The sequence below is a fragment of the Xenopus laevis genome, chromosome 4S (assembly GCF_017654675.1).
Source record: "Xenopus laevis strain J_2021 chromosome 4S, Xenopus_laevis_v10.1, whole genome shotgun sequence".
In the NCBI taxonomy this organism is placed as follows: Eukaryota; Metazoa; Chordata; class Amphibia; order Anura; family Pipidae; genus Xenopus; species Xenopus laevis.
The window spans coordinates 41,903,639-41,920,208 of NC_054378.1; the positions used below are offsets into that span (position 1 = coordinate 41,903,639).

Here is a 16,570-nt window from a genome sequence, read left to right on the forward strand (position 1 = left end):
GAGAACACAGGGCAAACCATACTCTTGATACTGCATCACACCTCCCCCTTTTTGAAATGTGGGTGAGACCATGTGAGGCAGCAACCAAGTAACAGAGCACGTGGTGCGACAGGGCAATTGCCTAAGCGCAAAAAAGAAACATCAACTTCTGGAGTTTTGCAACCTGCTTTGGTAGTCAGATTAGGCACTACCCGATGGGATGTAATAACATCTTTAACTGCTGTGAGATCCTGAACAAAACGCCACTCATTCTTGCTGGGCTGTTTAATTGGCAAGATGGGCTGATCTTGTGAATTAACACTCCCCTGTCAGGTAACCCTTGAATGACTGGGTGAATCCCCTCTCCTTGCGCCCTGGACAGTGGGTGCTATGGGATTTTGGGCAGTGGGGGCCGTGGGTCTACTTGTTTGGACACAGGTGGGATGGATGACATCAACTAAATATCAGTTGGTGATAAAGCCCATACATCACCTAGGGCACATTGTAATTCAGGAGGTACGGAAGGTTCCTCCTTAGACATTTCTTTGAGTGACAGAAGATTTGCTGTATCTGGGGCATTAGTCATCTCAGACATTTACTGAGGTGGGACAGACACACACACTCAATCCAGAATGCAGTATATGGTGCACCCTAGTTTACAAAGGATGTCCCTACCTATGAAACTGTCAGGGATGGGGGCACTGATAAGAAAGGCAGCTTGTGTAGATACGGGACCCCTACTTGGGCTGGGTTAACAGGGTAAAGCTGGCTTGAATGCATGTAACTGCTCAATACTGATTACTGGCAACACCAAATTGGTTGAATTAGCTTGTTAAGCCTTGGACTTCATAGGCAGGTTTGTCCAATCATGAGAAAAGATATTTAAGGTGGTCAATTGCAAGTTGTACTTCTGTTTGACTCTCCTCTGAAGAGTGACAGCATGGGATCCTCAAAGCAACTCTCAAAAGATCTGAAAACAAATATTGTTCAGTATCATGGTTTAGGGGAAGGCTACAGAAATCTCAGAGGTTTAAACTGTCAGTTTCAACTGTAAGGAATGTAATCAGGAAATGGAAGACCACAGGCACAGTTGCTGTAAAACCCAGTCAGTGAGAGAACACTGCAAAGCACCCAGGAGCAGTTAAGTGAGCGTGTGGCTGAGGTTGTGAGACAAGAACAGCACCTCCGCAGGCTGAAAAGTGAAATGCACACACTGAGAGAGAGGACAAGTAGCAGTGAAGAAGAGCTGAATCCCCTACAGCAGACGTGGAACAGGGATAGAACATAGCCTGATTCCCTTGTCAGTACTGTGGTTCCTTCACTACAGGCAAAGCAGAGCCTGGGGAGAGCTACAGTATTTCCTTCTATGCTCCTAGTTGGAGCTTGAGCTGCTCTTTCTTACTAAGCCTCACTGTCTCACTCTCTCTATAGAGTGCTATTACAGGAGCTACACTACACACTGACTTAACCTCGTTCATGGGGTCCCTGTATCCCGACTTCAATAAAGGGCTTGTCCCTTTAGGGCCTAACACTTTTGGGGCCTTGTTGACTCCAGGCTCAATGGACACCTCCACTCAGATCAACTGCTGCAGGCCAAAGAGGAAGGACCTCCCCCTGCAAAGCACTTTGCTACAATGCTGCAGGATGTGGTCACTACCTAGGGCCAATGAAATAGCTATGCAAATAATGTATAATATATTACATGGGTTTTAATCCAGCAACAGGAGGCACTGGCAGGAATGAAGCCATAAGGGCCATTATACTTATGGGTCCCTACAGAACTATCCACCCTTGCCTGTTGCCCTGGGGTAGTAAGGTGAGAGCTATCACACAAACAAATGCTCATCATCACTTACCTGCTCCCTCTGAGCAAAAGCTATAGCAACTTCTCCGAGCTCCTCCTGCAGTTTCTGGATTTGCTGCTGTTGTTCAGAAATCAGAAGCTTGTGTTCTTAGATCTGTGATGCAGTGTCCTTATGGAAGCCGCAAACCTCCTGCTCCAGCCAGTCCACATCTCGATAAAGGAGTCATGTCAATACAAACTCTCCATTATATCATTATTTTCACTGTAAATTATGTGAATTCCTCTTCTAAAAATACATGCAATGTCAGATATAATTGCTCACAGGACTATGCTATTAGCACAAACCTACCTTTCAATGCACTATTTCTTTGCTCTATTACTTTGACTAGATCCAATTTCAGCTCATGCAAAAGTGACTGGCTATGAGCAGTCTCCTGCTTCTGTCTTTGTACCTCCACCTCTGCACGGCTCCGCTCCTGAGCATGGAACCTGCATAATGTTATAAATATGATAAATATACTGATCTGCAGGAGAGGAGCTGGAAGTGACACGTTACCTGGTTCAGCTGCATGACAAGTCTCTCCAGTTCTGCATAGCTATTGTCACTGTGTCTGTGAGTGACTTTATAAGCAAATCTGTTTGTAGCTTCACTAGGTCCTCTTCTAGTTCTACTACCTGTTATACAGATAGTTGCCTATAAACTCATACATTTATGTATTTAAAGGATCACCATATCTTTACTTTTTATTTACCCTTTCTATTTGTCTAAAGCTGCCATTGTCCACAAGAAGGACACAGTCACAGGTAAATGTAAATGTAACTCTCCTCAATAGGCACATTTCTCCAGGGATGTTTAGGACATTCAGGCCCTTTAAACGGTTGCTGTGTTCCACCTAGGCCCCTTTAAAGAGGCAGCATAGTACGGATCCAGCATATGTACGGGATCCGTTATCTGGAAACCCATTATCACAGACACCATTGTAATCAAATAATCTAAATTTTTACAAATGGTTTCCTTTTTTTCGGTAACAATAAAACAGTACCTTGTACTTGATGCCAACTAAGATATCATTAATCCTTATTGGTATCAAAACCAGATTATCAGGTTTATTTAATATTTACAAGATTTTCTAGTAGACTTAAGGTATGAAGATCCAAATTATGGAAAGATCCGTTATCCGGAAAACCCCAGGTCCCGAGCATACCTGTACAAGGACATAGCAGAATTTATTTACATATATACTTCTGTATATTAGCACATATGCACAGTTGTCATTTGCCTCAGCTAAGGTATTCTCTTTTGGCATCAACAGAATATTGGTCTGTAACACCACATATTCACCATGGTTCAGTCTGGAACACCAAAGGATGGAAGGCCCCATCATTGCTGGGGCCCTGAATGCTGAATCCAAAGGGATGGGGGGCCCAAAATATATACTTGTACAGGGTGGCATAGAAAATATGCACATGCCATTGGTTATTTAAGTCTTTGTAGAAGTTTCTACAAATTTCATTCAAAAATGCAAATATGCAGAGAAAGGAAGAGAGAGAGACTTTCTAGTCCTGTCTCCTAGTGGAGGAAGCTATACCCCCTGTGTCCCGCATAACCCTACAATAATTCTGTTAATAAATATCCATAAACTTGTAAACAATGAATATAAATTATTCACCCACTATTTACACTGAATTCAACAGCTTGAAATATGTCTGAATGTATACCACACGTAGAGCATGCTATCATGCATTTCCATGTATTTGGCTACAGAAAGCTATGTGACTTTTATTAAAGTCCAAATGTTAAAAACTCAAAAATGTGAGTTTTAGCATAGAATCAAAATTTTTAGTGGAAAAACAAAGGCTCAAATTTTTCGACATTTATTATACCCAGAGGCTGCAAAAAGTCAGAATCCGAAAATCCACCATCTCAGACCTGCCGAGGTTGTATATACAGCATATAAGTCAATAGGAGAGGTCCCTATCCTATTTGGAAGTTTCTGTGGTCTGTGCTGGAACTAGCCTGAAAATTTGACTATTTCTGGCAAAAATCTAATAAATCCAGACTTTTTGGGAAAAAGTCTGAAAAAATTGAGCGATTCAGAAAAAATTCCGAAAGAAAAAAATACGATCCAGATTTTTGCTCGATATTATCCTCGATAAAAATAAATAAGGTCCAATCGTGGATTCTAGTCTGGTCAGACATTTTTAATTTAAAAAATCAGATACATTTTGATTTTGATAAATAACCCCCCAAATGTCTGCATTTTTTAGTGTACACATGCAATATCTGGGGAACCATATGGTGACACTGCATGCAGGGATTATATGTGGCCTGCTGCAAGAGGGGCAACCACACAAACTGAAAAACATAGAATCACAAAGGCTACAAAGAGTACAAGACTGTAGTGGAGACTCATTTTTCTTTGTGCCACATAACTGTACCATCTGCAGGCCTGGATGGTTGCACTAAAACATTGAAAATCAATTCAAGCAAACTTACTCTTTATATCAATAAGGTAGCCATATCGACAAGCAGTGGTTCTGCAGAGGATGACCAAAAATTAACACACATTATTGAATATTGTGAACTGATATTTCAGTCTTGTTTATAAATGACTGTCTCTATATTGTGCCATTCAAAAATATTCAGACAAACCTCTGAACTAATGACACAGTTACATTCCAAATACAAGAGTCCTCTGCACTCAACCCATTATATTTAAGACATTGAGACATTTTGTGCATACTGCTACTGAAAAATGCCTTACTCTTTAAACAGGGATTGTTTGTCCATATATTGCAATATATTTAAGCTGGCTAACTACGTCAAAGTCATCCCATATCTGGCCAGTCCTATGCTTAATTTTCATCTGGTTCATTAAGAATTCTATTGCTTCATTATACATTTTACAAAGGGACTAAGTTTTACCTGCAACTTACTTGCTGCTTTCAAAGTAAAACTCCCAAACTTGGCTGCCCTTTTATTAGACACCAGTGGGATCACCTGACTATAGCTGGGAAGGGTGGGAGCTACAACATGGAGCTGGTCACTGCTCCTGTATAACTATAACAAACAAGGGAAAGTTGTGCTCACCACTAATTTTTAAAACCATTAGGCGGGAGTGCAATGAGGGTGTGACCACAAAATACATATACATAATAATAGACAAATACAAGAGTCCTCTGCACTCAACCCATTATCATTATTAATATATTTAAGACAGCGACATTTTGTGCATACTGCTACTGAAAAATGCCTTACCCTTTAAACAAAACAGGGATTGTTTGTCCATATATTGCAATATATTTACTATATATTTTCCTATTACTTTACTACACTTACTGGTAAATGATTTGCCATGTAGAAATATAATTTCTACCAAAAACAGTGATTGATCAGGTTAGTGAGGTTGGACTGCTATTATTCTGAACACAACTGTATGGGGCAGATTTACTAAGCTCGAGTGAATAGTTTGAATGCAAAAATATTCGAATTCCAAAGTATTTTTTTGGGTACTTCGACCATTGAATTGGTCAAATTCGATCGAATCAAATGATTCGACCGATTTAAAGTAAAAATCGTTTGACTATTCGACCATACGATAATCGAAGTACTGTCTCTTTACAATAAACTTCAACTTCATACTTCGCCACATTGAAGCTACCGAAGTGCAATGTTAGCCTATGGGGACCTTCCAGATCACTTTTCTTTTTGATTGAATAAAAATCATTCGATCGATCGCTTAAAATCGTTCGATTCGAAGGATTTTAACGTTCCATGAAACGTATTTTATTCGATCGTTCGATCTAACCTTTTGCACTAAAATCTTTTTACTTTGAGGGTCGAATTCGAGGGTTTTTTAACCCTCGAAATTCGACCCATGATAAATCTGCCCTTATATGTTCACTTAAAATCAGCGGTGCAAAAATATTTCCTATTGGGAGCCCTATAGACTCAAAACAGACAGAAATTGAACAAAGTATTGGAAACTCCATACTGAGGGGAAACCAGTTCCGGTTCCACTGGAGGTATAAAGCATTCATTTTTTTTATTAAACTGAAAAAAAAAGACAAGGCCAGTGATTGATCAGGTAAGTGATGTCGGACTGCTATTTTTCTGAATGATGCACAAAAATATTGGCTTACTGAAACAGCAGCCTGTTTCAAAAGAGCATCAATGCAAGTCTAAAGCCCATAGCTCAATTGTATTGGTGACTTGATTAATGCACAGTCCACCTACTGACCTCATTTTTCATTTGCAGCAGCTCTTCATTTTTAGCCGTGAGATCTGCACATTCAGATTCCATTTCTTAATGGTCAGCCATAGTCAGTAGTTCTGAATTCTCAAAAACGCTTCAATCTCCTCAAACTCACTCGTCCTTTGCAGGATCCAAATTCCTCTTGTAGTTCAGAAAGCTCCCGCTGTAGAGATTTCATTGTCTTTCTCTTCCACCTGAGCTTGCACAAAGATAAATCTTTAATGAACTCTTTCATCCCATCTTTCTGATGCTATGATGCACACATTATGCTTTCCCTTATCAATAGTTATGGGCGAATTTATTCGGCAGGCACGAATTTGCGGCAAATTTGCACAATTCGCCGGCGACTAATAAATTCACAAAACGGCCGCGAAAATTCACTGGTGAAAATTCTGCGGCGTAAAAAAATGGACGCCGACGCATTTTCGACAAATAAAACGCGTAGTTTCGCAAATTTTTCGGCAAAGCGAAACGGAGCAAATTCACCCATCACTTCCCATCACCCATCAAACCATTGCTTGCTGTGTCCTGGGTCACCATTCTCTCTTTCAAACAGTTTTTTACCATGTTGGTTACCAGTGACAACAGCTGTGATGGAAGGGACACTGCAGCCTCTCCGTATATATCACAGAGTGAAAAAATACAAATCAATTTCATGGTCATTCATGCCCCAAGGAACAAGTCCTCATTTTCTAAAATTCTGGCCAACTGTATGCGGACTGGGGAATATTATTTATTATTATTTTTTTTTTTTTCAGGGTGGGGTATATGTTTCCATGAAGCTGTACCATTCACCCCAGATTTCCTGATGGAGTTTTATTCTGTTCTCTCTCTCTCTCTCTGCTGCCAGTTTTCCATGCTACCTCTGACCTTTATTTGGGCTATGCATTCCTGCAAGTTAGAGGTTTTCCAGTATTTAGCTATGAGGGTATTAGCAGAATTGAATATGTGAAATAGTAATTTCTCCAATGAAATATATATTAATTGGAACTGGGTGCCCTTCCCAGAACTTTTTGTTTTGAGTAGAGAGACTAACAAAGTCAAGTCCTGCCTGTGACACACCTTTTAATGAGAGGATTTCAAAGCCAAGATAGTTCATCAGAGAATTTCCAGACACAGCTAGGTCGGAGGAACACGACAATCAGAAATGTCATTATATGAGCATGTGTGTATATGTTCCTTTGTGAGATAAATCTGCAATCTATTTAAGTGTATATCCTAATGAAAATGATTAATATTGGAGGCCACCTCAGTGTTCTGTGACATGTGGAAAGGCACTTAATGTTTGGACTTAAACTCTATATGGCCATGCCAGTCCCTCTTACATTGAATCATCCATAGTTCTTTTAATTCAGGACACAGTATATTATTATTGCTGGAATTACCTTTCTATCTGCCTCCTGCTTATAATCATCATTCTCCTGTGTAGCTTTATACAGGGCATCCTGAGAAGTCTGCAATTGCTCTTTCAGAACTTGAAGCTCTGTATCCCTCCTACTGACATCAAGTAGCAAAGACTCATTCTCATGTAGGGCTGCATTTATACGTTGCTCAGCCAGGAACACCTGCAAAATGTTAAGCCTTGCTTAAAGTACAGAAACTAAAACAATTAGAATGTGTCTATGTTTAATTGCATGAACTGATGCCATGACACACAGAACATTGATAGAAAGGAAAATCTAGTAGGTGACATTATTCTCTTACGGGGTGGTACCTCCTTTTGCAGATCATAGAGCTCATGATATCTCTTTCCTCTTTGAGTTTTAAACTCTTCTCCCAAGCACTCTCTTTTGCAGACTAGCTGACTGATACCTGCGCCTGCAGTTGTTCTACAGTTGTGGTTTGGAAATGTATCTGTCCAAAATTAAATAACGAAGGGATCTTAAATATGATCATCAAATATCACTAAATAAAACATTCTATTGATCAATGATAGTGTTCTGAACATTATAATTATTTCCTTATACATATCTTAGTTTCACTGTACCTTCATCCCACTCTCTCGATACCTCCTGCTCCAGGTCCTCTCTTTGGGCCTTGCTGTTACTCAGCTCTCTCTCCAGCCTTAGAATGGTCTCAACACAATGTGAGATCTTCTCTAAGGCTTCATATTTCTGATTCATGCTGCAAGACCTGTAGGAGGAACAGTAACATCAATGAATCCAGGCATTTTTATACAATGGCAGAACCTTATGTATCTGTCAGTGATCTAGACTATAATATTTGCTTTCAACGTGCTGCAAAAGGGAAAAAAAAGGAAAAAACAAAATAAATTTGTATATGAAAGAAATCAAGAATAAAATAATCACACCTTATCCTCAGCAATCTGCACTTTCTTTCTCAAAACCCTCAAGTCTCGCAATCTGATGCTCCGCCTGTTGATCTTTTTGGTTCAACTGCAAAATATGAGGACATACATGGACACTCAGAGACTTACAGTACAGTTTGCATTAGCAGAATGAAATATATACTGATATCCTATTTGATGTAATATACATTGATTTCCCAAACAGTTATACGGATCTAGGGAAGTATAACTGAAAAATCTGAATTGGAGTAAAAGAAGAACATTTTGTTCCAAACTGTGGTGGGTGAAAATAGTGAAATATATGCTGCAGACTGAATTCTTTCTGACATTAATTAAGAGATATATATGAATTCTAAAATATTAATTGTTAGTTACTTGGCTCAATAAGCATCTAAATTTAGTGATGTGCCGACACTAACTAACTCTAATGTTATCGAGAGACTAAACGATGATCTATAGCAAATTATTAACCGTAATTACAACCGATATGTACAGTAATTTACATTCAAAATAACAACATAGAACTATTGTTGTATACTAATTAAGTTGTACAACATGCATAATATCACCTGTGCAATGTGTGTATTTGCAGGGCACAACTAAGGGACATATCAGTGCTTTATATACTTATATCAGAAAGGGGGTATGGTCTATAACTGACTGTATGATGAGATCATAATTATCTAATTTGACAAATTTGCATATACAAATTAGGGCAAGGAAGGGTTAAAAAGGAAAACACAAACAATTTCCTTGTTCATGTGATAAAGTCCTGTGGTTTTAGGGATTTCGATTTGGTTGGGCCAGGTACTTTGATTCAACTGAATCCGAATCCAACAGAAAAAGACCAAATCTTGTCTGAATCCTGATTTAATGCTTACAGCTTTAAATTGCGGGTACATTTTAATGATTTGGTGCAATCAAATATGAAAATTTGTAGTAAATTGAAGAAGTTCCTCGTCATTCTCCCAATATGATGCAGTGATCAATATGTTTATTTCTCACCACTATAATATTTTATACCCATACTTTTGGTACTTAACTATAAGAGATTGCTATAGTTGTGGATGGTGCACATCCATACTAGAGGGTAGATACACAGGTTTACTGTTACCTGATTGCTCTGTTCAGTCAGTGTCAGGCGCTGTGTTTCCAGTTCAGCAAGTAGAGTGCCCGTCTCTTGCTCTAGGTGCTGACAATGTTCTTGAAGCCTTAATCATTCCTCTTGAATCTCTTGTAGAGACTGCTCAAGATTAAGCAACCAAGGACATGAGAAAGATTTTCGGTTGTAGTAGAACAAGCTCATTACTTTTATGGTGACACATATCTTTGCAGTAGGAAAAAAATGTGAGTAAATTTAGGTTGGTGGTAGGTGGGTTATCTCATCCAATGTGTTAGAGGAGGTGCTTTTCTGCAGTCTGCCAAAGAAGAGCCTCTTTCCCAATCAGCATGAAAAGAGGATCCTAAGTAGACACCCCATATAGCCATAAGAAAGAGGGGACTTCCAACTAGTAAGCAAAAGGGCTTCTTTTCTAGAATATGAAAGAAACCTCCCTACTAGCCTGTGAAAGGAGAAGTGGGACTATCCTCTCAACGGCTTTTTGTTTTGTTAGGAGGAGATTCTTTTATTGTTTTTCTGGGTTTTCTCTCTCTCTCTGAAGTATGAATATGATAAATAGATGCGTTTTAATTCAGAGAAATACATAGAATAGTTTATTTACAAACAGGTTGTGGTTTTCGTTTTAGAGTGACGTGCATTTAAAAAACTCTCACCTGTTCTTTGAATCTGTTCAGGCTGTCTATTGCAGACCTGTTCTCTCTTTGCAACTCCTGGATTATTTGCTCCTGATCCATAACCTGCTCCTGTAATTCCTCCCCTCCATCTGAGAGTTACTGTATTTCCCTCTGAGGGACACTGCCTCTGCCTCTGCCTCTTGCGACTGTTTCTGCAAACCACCCACCTGCAATCAAATACTTCATGAAAATAATACGTGCAAGACTAATCAGTGTTATTGTGCAAAATGAGTAGCTTTGAAAAAAAATCTACAAAGAAATATAGAGACATGTTTGCAACATCTCATTCCTTATTAAAATCATGTTCCTTATGTGGCATCAAGGCAGCGCTGCTTTTCCTGACCCTGGCATTAAGTATAGGACCCACTCCTAAAAAGGTGTTCTATTACACGTTATACAAGGATATAGATATCTTGCCTGTCTATGGGCCTCATCTCTCTGGCTTCCAGCTGACTGCAGGTCCATGTGAAGCTGCTGTATGCGGCTGTGTCGCTGTTCTAACTCGTTCTGCCTTTCCTTCAGCTCCCTCTGCAGCCTTAACATTAAACCAAAAAGTACACCAGACAAGACTAACATATGGCTAAATTAAACATTTAACACAAATTACTTTGTGACAAGCATCTGCATTAGGCATATGCTAGACAAACATCCTCCACTAACACTCCTTCCCAGAAAGCACTAACCACAAATCAGAGCAGCGATCCTCCTGTAATAGACAAAGTGTATTTCATTGTTTCTCTGTGCCACCTTTTTCATAAAAAGATAATTTCTGCAGTCAAGAGCTACACATCTCTGTTTTTAAAAACTTGTTAGTTTTGGAGAGTGATAAGTTTAAATACAATAGAGGAGGGTCCGCTGAAGGGTTGGCTACCTGTGGGCAGATATGTGAATGAAAAATACATCATAAACAATAATGTCTCATTTGTGAAACACAACACATACAGTGCAAAATGGACATACAAGGAGCAGGTAAAAATAACTAAAGACCTTTCAAAATTGTAAAGGGGAATAAAAAGGTCAAACAGCATTCTTTCAGTAGTATGACTTGTAATGCCTAACATAGACAAATTACACGCAGCTCTGTGCTAGTCCTATAGTTATCATAATGAACAAGAAGAGAGAGAGAGAGCGTTTCCATACAATGGCCATGGTCAAGAAGGATGTTCTATTGGTGCTTATTCATGATAGAGCAGTGGTTCAGACATCTTCAAATAAATAAGATTATACCTATCATTAAAAAAACAAAAAATACACAGAAACCGCAATGGGGGATGGAGGACTCACTGCCTGGCTCTGTGCCTTGACTTGATTTTCCAAATAGTGCTTTTCGCGCAAATGGATCACTGCCTCTGAGTAATTCAATGAAATCTCCTGCTGCAGTTCAGTGATGGTCTCCTGTAGCTCCTGTAGTTTGGAATCCTTTTCAAAAACCTGAAATTTTTAAAGAATAAAGAAAGAAGAAAAGGAGGCTGGAAATAAAACACAGAAGTGAGAATTCTTGCTGTATGTGTAGAGTATCCTTAAATATAACAAAGGAGCATAAAATATGTTTGATTTCCTGAGCACTGCAGACACAAGATACACTCCACTCATTCGTTGCCAATACACCCCACTCTGCACAATAAAAATTTCCAAAGTGTGTATATATATATATATATATTCCATCCGTCGATGCTCTCCTTGTAATACTTTCCCTGTACCTTGCCTTTTAGATATTATAGCCAGGGTTACTTTCCTTCTGTAACAGAGCCAAGTTCTGGCAGCATCTAATGAGTTAGAGGACACTATATGAGTGATCTGCACTAGGAGCCATGGGCAACAGCTTGCCATTAGTCTGGGGCTCACTAATGTACTCTGAGTCTATTACTCAGTCATCTATCAGGTGGCCGCAGTTCGTAATGATAGATTCCAGTGCTCGGAGATCTGTAAGGTGCTGCAAGGCAGACACATTACAAGCCTTTAGCTGGGCAGCAAAGAATAAAAAAAAATATTAGTGCCTGTCTGTAAATCTTCTTTCCTAAGCAATTGCCAACGAAAGCTGCACATTAACTGCAGATGAGCAGAGCAGGCCTCTTCTTTTGCTACAGGGAACACTTCTTGCCCTCCTGAAAGTTACAATAGTAGTGGCCCAACTTCAACTTGTGATCAAATGCTCATGTATTTTCCATTCACATATTGTAAGCCTGCCTTGCACAAACCCGGATAGCGTTGCTTCCCTTCACAGCAATCCCCCACAATAATTAGAGGCAGTTATTATGCTATTGTATTCACAAAAAGGCACATTAGCTTTGACTAAGCTGAGCCCCCACATGCCTCACAATGCCACTGAGTGCACTTCAAGCCCTACCTCCATCCGACTCAGTTCCTGGCTGTGGTCTGTGGATGGTATCTCTCAACTGGCTATGGAGCTGCTGCACTAGCTGTTCTTTATTTAGCACCAGTTCCAGCAGCTCCTCCACAATCCCCCTAAAGAATAACAGCTCTGTGCATATTATCCTATTCTTTTGTTATACATATAAGAGCATATTAATGAAGTTTCACTACATCACTCCTTCTATTCTGACTGCTTCGGCAAATTGCTTGCTGCACACAGTATGCCAACATACAGTAGCTAAAAAACTACGCCATGATGATTAGACAGATTTTATCATACCCAGATCTCTACAGCTTGACAGTATTGTTCAGAAAAAACAACCTTCTATGAGGAGTTATGCTCTGGGATGCAGACATTACTTCATTCACCTGTACTACAGACATACAGCTTTGCTGCCAAATGTAAGTGAACTTGCTCACAGAGGTATAGAAGCGAATATCCTGCTATGCCAAATTCCGAGTGCTGGAATCTCAATGCTCCGGTTCAAATGGACTCCTAATGCTTGTAATGCACTGGTCAGGGCCATTCTCAGCACCTGATAAAGAAAAATGGAATTAAGAAAGACAAGAAAAGGAAAGAAAGATTAGGGGGAAAAAGGATGCTGGCAAGAAAGAGTGATCATAAAGTTCAAAAAAAAAAGAAAAGATTTGATACTGATTTAAAAAAAAAACAGGTTTGGAAGAGTCATCAGCGAGCTCACAGTAAGAAGACTCAAACCCTTCCCCGCAAATCACCGGCAAAAAAAACATCCAGACATCAGCACTCATAAATTATAGAGCTCATCTGCATATTCAAGACAGGATACATTATGCAAATGCAAGCTGATTTGCACATTGTATTCTTTTTGTGTCTCCACAGCTTTAAGCCTTTCAAGACAGGAGGAAAGTGCAGGAAATCAAGCTTAATGCTGTAATATTGGCACCTCTCATCCTTCCATCCCCTGCTCCTGGAGGAGAGGCACTCTCTAAACAAACAGTTGTCCTCCAGAGAAGCTTCCAAACAAAGCTTGTATTTGCATGTCTAATTGTACTGCTAATTAACTGGTTCAGTGCTGGAGGGCTTGATCACTGCGTAATATGCCTTGAAGGCCTTTCAGCAGAGAGAGCTGGGCATTACGTGCTGAGTGCAGCAGAAGGAGGGCATGGAGAAAACATACCTTCATTCAATTGAACGTGTCAGTCATGCACACACATATGCCAGCCTGTGAGATCTCAAGATTTGTGCGTGTGCATGCTGAGAGGGGTGCGAGAGTGCACACTACTTCATAATTATTTCATCGCAAGAGATGCTCTCTGTCATTTGAGATTATTTGACTTAATTGCAGGGTATAAATGGGGGTAGGATAAAGAGGGGAGGCTTGGTATAAGTTCAGGATGGCTTCCATTTGTCTCAGGGGGAGGGAAAAGGGAGTGCCCAGCTTATTTAAAATAAAATATAATGGCACTCTACAGTCAAGCAGAGGCAGTGTCACCACAATTCCTATCAGCTGTTCTCCAATAAGCAGCCAAGGCTCTCTTGCTACAAGATTTTTTTCTGTTTCTGCAGGCTTCTCTCTGCCCCCTCCCCCACACCCAGCAGACCCATGCCAGCTTGCTGCCGCTCATACCCTCTGGGAAAAGTTAACTGTAATTTTTCAGCTTTTAAATCAATTAGCCCGTCTGTTAATTAACATCAAGCCGACAGGAGGAGGAGGAGAAAGTGCTGCATGGGCGGATGGCAGACGAGCTGGCACAATGCCATCCATTCAGTGGCAACGCCACCGTTTCGTGTGATATCGGCAGCGGGTATATGTCACGGCGGCCAATGGTGTTGGTCTGGAGATCCTTTACAGACCTAGAACAGACAAAGAACAGGCACCGACTGCCACAGCAATCCTTTTTGCCCAGGGAAAGCCAGGTACTGTGCATGAGGGATGTGTGAATAGGAGGCACTGTGGTTTGGGGGGCAACTAATATGGCTCACCCTTCCCCCAATCGCTCCTTCTGCTGCAGTGAACAGGCAACGATGTATCCTTCCACCCCAAGAAAAGCACAGTTGAGGAGCTGAGCGCCCGGAGTTTGGAATCAGCGGAACCACAAAGAGATAATAAAGATGAAAAAGCAAAATTACAGCTGTGAGTGAGAACCGGTGCCAAGGACACTGGCATCTTTTATGGCATTGGATACTACTCCAGGGACTCTTTTTCCTGCAGCTCTCGAAGCTCGTTTGGCATTCAAGTTTAACAATTAACACAGAAAGAACTGCCTTGTCAACAACAGACAAAAGGGCGTCTGGCCCACTGAGAGGCAGGAATGGCAAAGGCATAGTATGGCTTCTGCCAAGCACTTCAGATGGGAGTGCCAGCCTTGGGATTTGAGGGGGAAAATCTGAGAACAGCAGGCAGCAGATAAAGACAACAGAAAGTCTACACTCCATAGACATTGCTGACTCTGTTCAGGCATAGGATCTTTCTATTGCCCCATAGCATTACACAGCTTACAGCAGCAGGAAGACTTACAGGACTATGCATCTGCATAAAAAACACAGACACAATTATATATTTACATAAATATATATATTATATACCAAACACACACACATATATATATATATATACATATCTATAAAACATACATATAAACACTTTCAGAGCAGGTACGTTGCAGGAGCGACAGCTCCCCCAGAAACAGCAGGATCAGGAGTCTGAGAGAGATTTATCTGCATTTGCTGCTATCACCAGGGAGATGAATGGGGCCGAACCAAAGGCTTTCTCCTAGATCTGTCTGTGTTGGAGTACAGGAGCATCACACAGAGGAGCAAAAACTTGAAGGCCAGCAGATAAGGACTGTGGCACTTTACAAAGAGAACTGGCACTGGATGGTATGCACTGAGGCTATACTCAATGTGTTTGGTTTGGAGTGTGCCCTTCTACAGTGTGACGGATAAGTACTCACATGGTTGAAGCTGTGTTGGATTCTGATGGGTCTTTGGGCACTGGGTGCAGGACCAGAAGCTGGCGCTGGAAATAAAAAGGGATACGGTCAGATAAGATTCACGTTTACATGGCAAGGATTTTACAAAACTACGCAGAGGGTTTGAGCTGCTGCCCATTGTGTGGGGCAATAACAACCTGGCTTGGAATATAAAATGCGCTCAGGATTTACAGCTGCGCTGATGCCCTCTGATTATACGTATGCCGTAATGTCGATTGAAGTTTTTTTTTTTGTTTTTTTTTTAATAAATCCACACTGGGTTTTAATGAGGAATAATTGTTTGGCTAATGAGCTTTGGCACACTATGAAATAATGAAGTGCCCCATCCCCACACTGTCTGGATTACAAAGACAAGCACTGAGGATTCTGCATGTGGATGAGGGAGAGCAGCCCCCTCAGCTGGAGAAACGCAAAGATGGGCGAGGGGTCCACAATTTTACTCCTATGCCAAGGGGTGTACAGAGCCCCCACTAACAGGCGAGAGGCGTCAGAGGGTTATTAAACTTACACAGGCTGATGTCGGCTGCTAATGTCGCCTGTGGTTAATCATCCTACAGTGCTATGGCTTTGAGCATATCTCATTTGCATCTCATTAGAGCTGCTTGTGCTCAAGCTCATTCTAAGGGGAGAAAGTTAAGGGAAATGCCGATATTGGATGATCAGAGGGCAGCTCCCACTCTCACAATGGATGGCTTGGAGTTTGATCTAGCTAATTCCCTAAGGATGAGTGAGAATCATGCCCTTAAATTCCTAAACAGGAGCTGGATTATTCTTTCTTGACACAGAGATTTAGAAGCTGAAATCCTGCTTTGAGCCAATCAAACCCAGTTGGTTGCTCATTTGGGCACAGGAAATTTCCACTGTTCATTGGGATTGGTATACTGTATATTGCAAGGGATAATGTGGCAGGTGAGAACATTTGTTAGTCCCTGGGTCATATTCCCAGTCTAGATAGTTTTCATTTGAAAAGTCCAGGGATGATTTTAAAAGCAAATTTACAATATGAATATTGTTTGATATATTTCAATGCCATATACAAAAGTCAGCTTTTGCCATATTCAGAACCTTATAATTGTTATTTTG

At 40.5% G+C, this 16,570-nt stretch overlaps 2 long non-coding RNA genes across 8 annotated transcripts in view; both read right to left on the bottom strand.

Annotated features, from left to right (window-relative positions):
- Positions 1-893: 893 nt before the first annotated feature.
- On the bottom strand, positions 894-2,817 carry LOC121393241. Of its 2 annotated transcripts, none has more exons than XR_005960883.1 (3): positions 2,133-2,817; positions 1,836-1,993; positions 894-949 (listed from the first exon to the last, which is right to left on the bottom strand). It is a non-coding gene; the product is annotated as an uncharacterized LOC121393241 (long non-coding RNA). The 2 variants fall into 2 exon arrangements; XR_005960884.1 differs by lacking the exon at positions 894-949 and adding an exon at positions 992-1,171.
- An 881-nt stretch (positions 2,818-3,698) lies between these two features.
- LOC121393242 overlaps positions 3,699-16,570 on the bottom strand; it is a 33,261-nt gene continuing 20,389 nt past the window's right edge. Inside the window, exons 2-13 of one of the 6 annotated variants that reach the window (XR_005960886.1) lie at positions 15,449-15,513; positions 12,935-13,050; positions 11,426-11,572; positions 10,121-10,308; positions 9,462-9,590; positions 8,351-8,435; positions 8,027-8,172; positions 7,754-7,893; positions 7,425-7,604; positions 6,025-6,233; positions 5,779-5,837; positions 3,699-4,321 (exon numbers count right to left, since the gene is read on the bottom strand). This is a non-coding gene — a long non-coding RNA (uncharacterized LOC121393242). Of the gene's footprint in view, positions 4,322-5,588; positions 6,234-7,424; positions 7,605-7,743; positions 7,894-8,026; positions 8,173-8,350; positions 8,436-9,461; positions 9,591-10,120; positions 10,309-11,425; positions 11,573-12,934; positions 13,051-13,437; positions 13,499-15,448; positions 15,514-16,570 lie in introns of those variants that run through there. The other 5 variants (XR_005960888.1, XR_005960887.1, XR_005960890.1 and 2 more) reach the window with 5 other exon arrangements.